Here is an 11,759-nt window from a genome sequence, read left to right as displayed (position 1 = left end):
TATTTTATTGTTCTTATGGTTTATGAGTTTACTTTAATCTCTTCGCGTAGAGTTTAGAGTAATCATTGCTGGCGTAAACGTGGTGTTTAGGCTGGGGTACTCATAGATATTCCCTGACTAGCTGGACCGTGGTAGTAGTGAGGAACGTGACAATTCCGAGCTAGCTTTGTAGATCACATCTCGTTAGCAGGAAGGATAGGGTTTATAGGTGCGGGTTGAACATCCTTTGTGGTGTCTAGATTCCGTTAGCCTCCCCATTAGAACAGTAGATCATCCTTACCAAGGTTAGAAGGAGACTACGGTTGCAGTCTTCTCTATTTATCACTCACATCGAAAGACATTCTTTGTGCCTAAAGGTTAGTAGTAATAGATCGGTTAGTCAGATGCACTCTTTCTCCTAGTGGTAAAAAAATAAATACGATACTCTGGATAATTTCCCGGGTGAAGTGCTCACCGATATCCGTGCGCTTGCGGATCAATTCCTTATTGCGTTCCAAAATATCAACAAATCTCACGGATCATGCTCCACCGACCTAAAGGATCAAGGATAACCGTTCAATCAATGTCGGTTTGATCCGACGGCCCACGTTCACCTGAGGGGACTATATAAGCAGACCCCCTGGCCCCTGGAGGAGAACAAGTTCATTATAGAGTTGAGAGGTGCCCTCGAAGGATAACCTTTCCTCTACGTAGACTTAGGGCTTAGCATCCAATGTGAGAGTAGACTAGTTCTACTAGATTGAGAGAGATAGAGTGGAGGTGTAGATCAGAGGAAGCCCGGCCTGTCGGTGTCTACTCCGAGGTTATACATGCGGGATCAAGTCTTCTAACCCGAGGCTTGCTCCTAGGATTCTTCAATATTTTGACTTCTAAATTCTAGTAAGTTCTTATTGTTCTTTGGTTTATGAGTTTACTTTGATCTCTTCGCGTAGAGTTTAGAATAATCATCTCTACCTTAAACGTGGTGTTTCGGTTAGGATACTCATAGATATCCCCTGACTAGCTGGACCGTGGTAGTAGCGAGGAACGTGACATTTTCGAGTTACCTTTGTAGCCCATATCCCGTTAGTAGGATCAATAGGGTTTATAGGTGCGGGTCGAACATCCTCTGTGGTGTCTAGATTCCGTAAGCCTCCCCAACAGAACAGTATATCATCCTTACCAAGGTTAGAACGAGAGTGCAGTTGTAGTCTTCTCTATACATCACTCACATCAAGTCGCATTCTTTGTAGCCTAAAGGTTAGTAGTATAAACCGGGTCAGTAAGATGCACGCTTTCTCCTAGTGGTAAAAATATAAATATGATACTCTGGATAACATCCCGGGTGAAGTGCTCACCGATATTCGTGCGCTTGCGGATCAATTCCTTATTGCGTTACCAAATATCAACAAGCATTTGTGGCTCCGTTGCCAGGGAGAAAGACGGTTTGTTGAGATAACCTTGAGTCTTAATACTAGCTTGTATCTATACTTTTATCTTTTCTTATCTTTTTATATTCTTTATTTTCTTTATTCTTACCTTATGGAAAACCAAGATTGTAAATCGATCTATCAATTTGCAACACCTTCGGAAAGTGACCTTTTACCATGGGAGTCATCATAGCCTATCCAAACATCCCAGTATAGGTTAAGTTCTAGGTTGATTGCCATGATTCAAAACCTATCTTTTTCAGGAAAGGAAGACGAAAACCCTTACCTTCATATTAGAGATTTTGAGCAAACATGTGATTGTCTTCGCATTGAAGGCATTTCTGATAAAACTTTACGTTGGAAGCTTTTTCCTTTTTCTTTAAGGGGAGAAGCTAGACAATGGTATAATCAGAAGGTAAGTCAACAACGAGGTGAATGGGGAGTTTTACGAGCTAACTTTTGCCTAGATTTTTATTCCCTCGACCGTATCAGTGACCTTAGACTCAAAGTCCTATCCTTTAAACAAAAAGATAATGAAACTTTGGGAAAATCCTGGAAACATTTGTCTGATCTTTTAGAATCTGGTCCAAACCTTAATCTTGAAGACCCTATTCTTTTATTTCACTTTTTTCGAGGTCTTCAAAAAGATCATAAACAAATGCTACATACAAAGTCTAGAGGTTCTTTCTTTCGCATCCCTACTGATGACGCTAGAGTGATCCTAGATAGAATCCTAGAAGCTGAGATGGATAATACCCTTCAGATGAAACCCACGAAGCCGAAGTAGACACTCTGCCAAATTCTCCATCTACTTTAGCTATCCCAAGTTCTGAGCCACAAAAGGAAGAAATTCCACCACCTGATTTCATGCTGGATATAGAATCTGATCTTTTTGCCGATTTTGGAAACATTTCAAACTACCATTCTATTGACAGACCCCAAAACGGCCATTTTAGCATTTGTTTGCCAACTGAACATCAATTAAGAGAGCTTATCGCAGTCATGAGTAGCGAATGGTTGGAGGAGTCAGAGCTTTCCTCTGATGTGATCCGTTTGGACACACCTCCTATAACTATACGTTGTGCTTATGATTCTAATCAATTTGATGCTCTCTATAATCCTGTTGTGGGGATCAACATCATGTCTAAATATTTTGCACTTAAATTATTTAAAAATTTAGTCTTAACCCCCACAACAAAGGTCATAAAGGAATCTTTAGGACGATTAGTCCCCAGTCTTGGAATTATTAATGTCCTACCTCTTATGGTAGAAGGCTCCATGGTTCACTTGAACTTTTATATCTTTGATACATGGGACTTCGACCTGTTGATAGGACAACCTTTTAGAAGACTCCTTTATGAAGGTCATACTGGAAAGCTACACATTTCTTTTGGAAAAGCTTTTAAATTTCCAATAACGATTTCTCACTCCTTAAATAATAAGACCGAGTCATATCTTTTGCCCGATCCTATGGAGGAGGTAAAGGCTACATCTCTAGAGCTTTTAGATGAACCAAACTTAGAAGAAGAAGCTCCTTTCTTCACAAAAGAGGAAGTTGAACCTTCTGAACCGGAACCCTTAGACGAGTTTGCAGAAACACCTAGACCTCCCATAGAGCTTAAAACTTTACCACCCGGTCTGACCTATGCTTTCCTAAAGAATAATCCAGAGATTCCTATGATCATTAGTGATAAACTCACTCAGTAGAAAACTCTGCGATTGATGACCATTCTTGAGAAACATCACTAAGTTTTCGGCTACTCACTCCAAGATCTTACAGGAATCAGTCCTATGATTTGTACCCATCGTATTCCGACAGATCCTTCTGTTTCACCTTCTCGAGAGCCCCAACATAGACTAAACAACGCGATGAGAGAGGTAGTTAAAAAGGAAGTTATGAAGTTGCTGCATGCAGGGATTATATATCCTGTGCCGCACAGTGAGTGGGTAAGCCCAGTCCAAGTTGTGCCTAAAAAGGGAGGCATGACTGTTGTTACGAATGAAAAGAACGAGCTAATTCCACAACGCACCGTCACAGGGTGGCGGATGTGCATAGACTATAGAAAACCAAACAAAGCCACGAAAAAGGATCATTTTCCTTTACCTTTCATAGATGAGATGCTAGAGCGATTAGCGAACCATTCGTTCTTCTGTTTCTTAGATGGATATTCAGGGTATCACCAGATCCCGATCCATCCCGATGATCAAAGCAAAACCACTTTTACATGCCCATATGGAACTTATGCTTACCGTAGAATGTCTTTTGGGTTATGTAATGCGCCAGCTTCTTTTCAAAGATGCATGATGTCTATATTTTCTGATATAATTTAAGAGATTATGGAAGTTTTCAGGGATGATTTCTCTGTATATGGAAAAACTTTCGATGGTTGTCTTGAAAACTTAGACAAGGTTTTGCAAAGATGTGAAGAAAAACACTTAGTCCTTAATTGGGAAAAATGTCATTTTATGGTTTGGGAAGGAATAGTGGTGGGACACCTAGTGTCTGAAAGAGGTATTGAGGTAGACAAAGCTAAAATTGAACTAATTGAACAACTACCTCCACCTGTGAATATAAAAGGAATTCGAAGCTTTCTTAGCCATGCTGGTTTTTATCACAGATTCATAAAAGATTTTTCATTTATTGCTAGACCACTTACTCTTTTGCTAGCCAAGGATGCTCCTTTCGAATTTGATGATGCATGCCTAACATCTTTCAATTTATTAAAGAATGCACTCATCTCTGCACCAATCATTCAACCCCCTAATTGGTCGTTGCCTTTTGAAATTATGTGTGATGCTAGTGATTATGCTGTGGGGGCAGTTTTGGGACAAACTAAAGATAAGAAGCATCATGCAATTGCTTATGCCAGTAAACCTTTGGCAGGAGCTCAACTTAATTATGCAACCACTAAAAAAGAGCTTCTGGCTGTTGTCTTTGCCATTGATAAATTTAGATCTTATTTAGTTGGAGCTAAAATAATTGTTTACACTGATCATGCTGCACTAAAATATCTGCTCACTAAAAAAGATGCTAAACCTCGCCTGATTAGATGGATCTTATTACTTCAAGAATTTGACTTAGAAATAAAAGACAAAAAGGGAGTAGAGAATTATGTCGCTAATCACTTGTCTAGAATGTATTTTAAGAATCCAGAGGAAACCCCCATCAATGATTCACTCTAGGACGACATGCTCTACGAGATTAACAGGTCTGACCCCTGGTATGCAGATATTGTTAGGAGCGAACAAGAAGAAGCTTACTCAAGAAAGTCGTTCACATATATGGGATGAGCCATACCTCTTCCGAGTATGCTCTGATGGCTTACTCACGAGGTGTGTGACCACTGAGGAAGGATGGAAGATCATCGACAGATGTCATTCATCACCATATGGAGGTCATTATGGAGCATTCCGTACACATTCAAAGATCTGGCAGTGTGGATTCTACTGGCCTACAATGTATGAAGACATAAAGCAATATATCAGAAGATGTGAGCCATGTCAAAGGCACGGAAACATAAACACAAGAGATGCCATGCCACTCACCAACAACCTTCAAATTGAGCTCTTTGATGTCTGGGGAATAGATTACATGGGTCCATTTCCCCCATCAAAGAAGTGTGAGTTCATCTTGGTGGCAGTTGACTACGTCTCCAAGTGGGTAGAGGCACTACCTTGCAAGCATGCCGACAACATCAGTTCAAAGAGGACGTTTGAAGAAATTATATTTCCAAGATTAGAGTCCCCAGAGTAGTGATAAGTGATGGAGGAGCACACTTCATCGACAAACGCTTCAAGCACTATCTATCAAAACATGGAATACGTCACAATGTCGCTACCCCCTACCATCCTCAGACAAGTGGTCAAGCAGAGACTTCCAACAAGCAAATCAAGAATATTCTTCAGAAAACAGTCAATGAGATGGGAACGGCATGGAAAGACAAGTTACCTGATGCACTCTGGGCATACCGGACAGCATAAAAGACCCCAATTGGAATGTCCCCATACCAATTGGTGTACGGGAAGACTTGCCACCTACCTGTTGAACTAGAATTCAAAGCACACTGGGCCATAAGGAGATGGAATATGGACCTAGATGTCGCTGGAGATCATAGAAGAATGCAACTATCAGAATTGGAAGAATGGCGAGAGAAAGCATATCACAATTCGAAGATCTATAAAGAAAGAGTCAAAAGGTGGCATGACAAGAGGATCAAGAAGAAGGAGTTCGCGCCCAGAGATAGGGTATTACTTTTTAATTTGAGGGTGAAGCTTTTCGGGCATGAAAAACTCCGGAGTAAATGGGAAGGACCATTCAAGGTAACCAATTCATCATCCCACGGAGCTATCACACTTCAAAATGACGAAGGTACGTTATTCAAGGTAAATGGTCAACGTCTTAAATTATTTTTAGAGCCCAATAAAGAATTAGAAGAGATAGACGTGATCCATTTCTACCTTCCCATGGAGAATTAGAGCCCAACTTTTTTAATCTGATGTTTTTGGGCCACATATATATTTTTCGAATAAAGTCTGCATCTAGAAGTACGCTCGAGGAAGCGGGCCTACAGAGGAGCGAGGCACAGGGCGGGCGCCCTGATGAAGAGGGCGGGCGCCTAGCCCCTGTCGCCTCTCAGTCCCGATTTCCTCCGTCGCGCTAAACACATTTATGGTAAACTAAATAATCATATAGATGGAAAGTTTCGCACGCACGACGGCGGGAGTAGCCCGAGCAAACCCTAGAGGCACTTTTTGACCCCTATATAAACAGACCCCTGACGTCAGTTTTCAAACACCAATTCATACAAGCCTTCTCTCCTTCTTCAACTAGAGCTTGCTTAGTCCCTCGCTGCTCCAATGGCCGAAGAGTTCCACGACGATTGGGAAGTCGTCCCCTACGACCTCAACAAAAAGCCCAAGGAAGACCCCGACGCCCACGCTCTCGTCCCAGCCAACACTGAGCGACAGCTAGAAGCCATGCCATTACGCTAGTGCAGCTCCGCCCAATCCTACCATGCTCAACCAGTTCTCACCGCACCGCCACAGTCCCTACTTCTCAAGGGACCGTCAAGGTGCCAGCCGGCATAAGGATCCTGCCACCCAGACCCAATGAGAGGGTCGTTGGAGTCAATACCAACCGGAGCGGCGAGATCAGCAGCATCCGCTACACTACGGAGGAGGAGAGGAATTACTTCGAGGGGGTTTGAGCAGCCAAAGTCCGTTTCATCCCTCCTAAGGCAGCCCCCAAGCATGCTCTCAATGCTCTTGAGACACCTCCTAAGCGTCGCAAGACTATAGTAGATATTGATGAGGACGTTCGTAGGCTAGACAGGGTCATCATAGAGCTCCAGTCCTTGGTTAACTCTGTCACTAGGCAGCTCTCTAACTAGAACACTGTTATACTAGGTCTTAGGCATGATCTTGCTAGTGCTAATAAGAAGATCAGGGAGTTAGAGCGCCGCTAAGTTATCTAGATTAGATCTTGAGGCAGTGCTTCTTAGTTATTTATCTTTAAATTCGGTTTAGATCTATTATTAGCTTCAGTTCATTACTAGTCATTTGTAATAAATGCCTCAAGATTAATAAAGATTACTATTATTATTATTATTATGTCTTGTGTGTCTCTACTTTATTATGCAAGAAAGCATAAAACAAGTATGGGGGAGATCCCCTGACATGCCAAAAGCACTTCGACTTCACCACTCCACGATTCAGGTACATACTCTACACACTTTAAACATACTCATATATCTTGGTTCATGCAGAATATTATCTCCGACATGATAAATTAACAAGGTCAAAATGTTTCCAATCATGATTAATCTCACTCTGTGATATTTCCTGAAAACTTGCAATTATTATAAAATCATTTAAAACCCTGTGTTACTTAAGTCACTGTGGAATGTAAGATGGTAGAGTATGAGTTCCTTATTCTTGATATCATTGTTGCTTGGAGAATTTATTTAAAAATTCTAGCTACCATCCTCAGTGTTTTATATGCCTGATAAACCTGAAAATATTAATATGATAATTATAAAAGCTATCTACTCTATATTGAGTTTGTTCAAAATGAGTTAGACCCTTGTTGAGAGATTTATCATGCTCCTAAGATCAAGACATCTATTCAAAAAGATTCACTCTTCCGAAGTATTATTGCGTTAGAGGCATGGGCTATGCAAAAATAAGGATATCTCGAGGAAATAAAAAGGAGCAAGTGCTCGACAACCTCGCAGAAAAAATGGACGAGTGTCCGGCAGTAGAATTAAGGGTACCTCGGTATCCACCTGAAAAAGAAAGAGAAAAGAAAGAAAATGATAGCCCATGGTCCCTCTAATAAGCAATATGCCAATAAGAGTTGACAAGTTTTTAATTCCAAAGTCTTTGATCTAAGAGTATGACATTCCTCTCCTCGGATCCTGTTTTGATCAGGCAATAAATGCAAGGTAAGTATGCTTGAGAATTTTTGCAAATTAAAACAGCCTCAGTGAGATATACAAAAGATAATGAGTGATTTGAGAGAACCTATGAGGATAAAGGTATGCTAAATTTCTTTTCAAAAATATACAAAAACTCCAAGTAACAGGATTGAAAAGAAAGGACCTCTACTCTTGACCATATATTTCTCTGACTACGGTACACAGTGAATTTTTACAACACCCTGCAGGTATGAAGAGAATGCTTTACAATGTTTTAACCACAGATATTTTTCTTAACCATCCTTTTCTCGAGGACGAGTAAAAGCCTAAGTATGGGGGTGTTTGTTGACAGTTCTTAAGTATCAATTTTAATTATCAAATACACAAGGGAAATGACTAATATACAAACAACACCTAGAATTAGGGTTTGATCTGACAGAATTCCACGAGTTTTGTTGTTTATCTGTTTCTGCAGGAGGTTATCAGGAAATAAGGAAGAAAGGCCCACATGTCGGGATTACATAGAGATATTAACGTACCGCGCAATTTTCTATCATCTAGAAGACTCCAGAAGCCACGGGAACGAACAGGAAGACGATCGGGCCCGGGAGCAGGGCGCCCGCCCTACCCCCCTGGGCGCCCGCCCCCTTCCTGTAGCCAAACACGGTGAATCTCGCGGATCATGCTCCACCGACCTAAAGGATCAAGGATAACCGTTCAATCAATGTCAGTTTGATCTGACGGCCCACGTTCACTTGAGGGGACTATATAAGCAGACCCCCTGGCCCCTGGAGGAGAACAAGTTCATTATAGAGTTGAGAGATGCCCTCGAAGGATAACCTTTCCTCTACATAGACTTAGGGCTTAGCATCCAATGTGAGAGTAGACTAGTTCTACTAGATTGAGAGAGATAGAGTGGAGGTGTAGATCAGAGGAAGCCCGGCCTGTCGTTGTCTACTCCGAGGTTGTACCTACGGGATCAAGTCTTCTAACCCGAGGCTTGCTCCTAGGATTCTTCAGTATTTCGACTTCTAAATTCTAGTAAGTTCTTGTTTTATTGTTCTTTGGTTTATGAGTTTACTTTGATCTCTTCACGTAGAGTTTAGAGTAATCATCTCTAGCGTAAACTTGGTGTTTGGGCTAGGATACTCATAGATATCCCCTGACTAGCTGAACCATGGTAGTAGCCAGGAACGTGACATTTCTGAGTTACCTTTGTAGCCCATATCCCGTTAGTAGGATCGATAGAGTTTATAGGTGCGGGTCGAACATCCTCTGTGGTGTCTAGATTCCGTAAGCCTCCCCAACAGAACAGTAGATCATCCTTACCAAGGTTAGAACGAGAGTGCAGTTGTAGTCTTCTCTATACATCACTCACATCGAGACGCATTCTTTGTAGCCTAAAGGTTAGTAGTAATAGACCGGGTTAGTCAGATGCACGATACTCTGGATAACATCCCGGGTGAAGTGCTCACCGATATCCGTGCGCTTGCGGATCAATTCCATATTGTGTTACTAAATATCAACAGTAGACACGCGGCGTTGCAGAGGCGGGCCGAGAGATGGGCACTGTACGACACGCCCCTTCCCCCACTGCTGACGTGATGGGGCAAAGTAGCGCGCCGACGAGGACGGAATTCCTCGTTTCTCATGCCCGGAAAGGCGCCCCGTGACCCGGGCCAAGACGCGGCCCAGTAGCGCCGGCGAACCTCGTTGTCCGCGGCCGCGGCCCACGACTGTTCCCCCCTCGAAGCCAGGGTGGAAACCGTTGAAGTTGCTGTCGTCTGTCACCGTCGGAGCCGCCACCATCTCCGTCGTCGTCATCCGACGACGATGGCGGCGGTGTGTGCCAATCCTGAAATTCGACGATTCTAAGTCAGACAAAGTACCTTAGAGCGGGGATGTCGTCATGGATGACCTCTTCCGGTCTTAGGTATAAGGGCGGTCCACCGTCGTGCACCTCCTCAGGCTCCGGCACCGCCATGATGACCTCGTCCGGTATGAGGTCCAGATGTGCACACCAAGTCGACACAAAGAACTCCCGCTCGTCATCAGGGTCATCGAGGCCATCGGTGTCGACCAACTAGATCTTCGTCCCCGCATTACCGAGGATGCACTGTGCCACTTCCGCGCAGCGGGCGTGCGACGGAACACCCTTCATTCCGACGAGCGCGCGATAATGGAAGGCGCCCGAGGAGCCCATGATCAAGCGGTTCCAGCGGCGCCACCGCAGGATTAGGGGGGCACCTGCGGGGCGCTGGTTGTTGAAGACGAGCTCCAGATCAGCCACCTGTCGGAACCGCACGATGAAGTCGTCGGGGGTCGTCCTGCAGACAGAAACACGGTCCTCCGAGATGCCGTAGAACTCCGCTAGATGGAGCGTCACGGCGGCCGGCGTGACAGCCGGCCTGGTGCCCAGGACCAGTGCTAGGAGAGCCAACGACGAAAGCATGTCCTTAGCAGCCTGTAGCCTTGCCGTGCGAGGAACAACCACTAGTTGCAGCAGCGGTGTGTGCGCCCTCGAGTGTGGCGACGCCGGAGGCACCTCGGTCACACGCCGAAGAAGGTCGCGGGGGAACCCGCGTAAGGGGCCCGCGCCATCAGCTCCACCCTCGGTTGCCACCGGCAGAGTGGGGGCCGGCCATGTCTGGCGCCCACACCCCAGATCGATATATCCTCCACGGGGCGGCTCCGAGGAAGGCCCGTCGGCGGCGTGCACAAGAGTGGGCGGAGCGCAGACCGGAGGAACAGAAGGTTCACGCCCCGTGGAAGCCGAGCGTGCCGAGATGGTGTCTGCAGACGACGAGCAACGGGGCGGGCGACGGGTTGCCGGACGGAAGCGCCGGGAGCCCCGGCTATCAGCCCCACAACCCGGCGAGCGGCTGCGTTTGCACGTCCTCCGGCCCAAGCGTGGATAGAGACGCTCTTGGTGGCCCTCTTCGAAGCAGTGGAAGCATCTAGAGGGAAAAGTGCAGTCCGCCTTGACATGGGAATCCGAGAGACAGTTGAAGCATTTACCGACAAGGTCCGCGGGTACCGGGCGACGAGGCGGGGTAGATCTCCTCCAACGCCTGTGACTGTGAACTTGACGGAAGCCGTCGGCGTTGGCCTCGGCGGCCAGACGAGGCCGGTGAGTGACAAGCCTGACTGGAGCACTGGGTTGAAGGGGCGAGGAGGCAAGCTGAGGAGCCCCGCGACGAGCATGGCGACGACGCGGCCTACGGCGACGTCCACAGAGCTTGGTGCGGGATGCCGCCGTTGGACGCGGCGACCGGCAGCCAGTGTCGGAGTCCCCAAATGACTCCTCGGAGTCAGAGAAGTGGAGCCTCTTTGAGGCGCCAGGAGAGGCGAAGAACGGCGCCGCCTCCGGGTCCAGCGAACTCACCCTCAACACGAAGGAGGCGTGAGCGACTGCCGCTAGGGGAGGAAGGTCAATGGATCTGCCCGCAGAGCGAGGCGCATCCATGTCCTCAACCTCATCGGCCCAGTGAGGCCTTGGGGAGCTAGAGCTGGGATCCATGTGAAGGTGCACAGGAAGCAGCGAGGGGGAAGGGGTGGCCGTCGAGGTTACCTCCGGCGACGGACGCAGGCGGCGGCGGCGGTCGCGAGTGCCTACTACTATGTCCCGGCCATTAGATGAACAAGTTGTGATGCTCGGAATATCACATCGGATGTTAAAATCGAATGGTGTCATCTAGATTGGCAAGTCTAAGAGCAGAGTTGTAGAAACATTCTGGGTCAATTTATTACGTGTTTTGGGCAAGATTTTAGACCTCCCACAGAATAAGACCTATCCACACCCCATAAATATAAAGGGCCAAGGATGATTGTGGGGCAACCAATCGATGAAATCATACATACAAAATTTACTATTTTTATTCCTCCAAACTCTAAACACTTTCAACCTCAATCTATGTTCTCTCTTTGTCTCTAT

Source organism: Sorghum bicolor, chromosome 3 (genome assembly GCF_000003195.3).
Source record: "Sorghum bicolor cultivar BTx623 chromosome 3, Sorghum_bicolor_NCBIv3, whole genome shotgun sequence".
Taxonomy (NCBI): Eukaryota; Viridiplantae; Streptophyta; class Magnoliopsida; order Poales; family Poaceae; genus Sorghum; species Sorghum bicolor.
Note: the sequence above shows the minus strand (reverse complement) of the source record.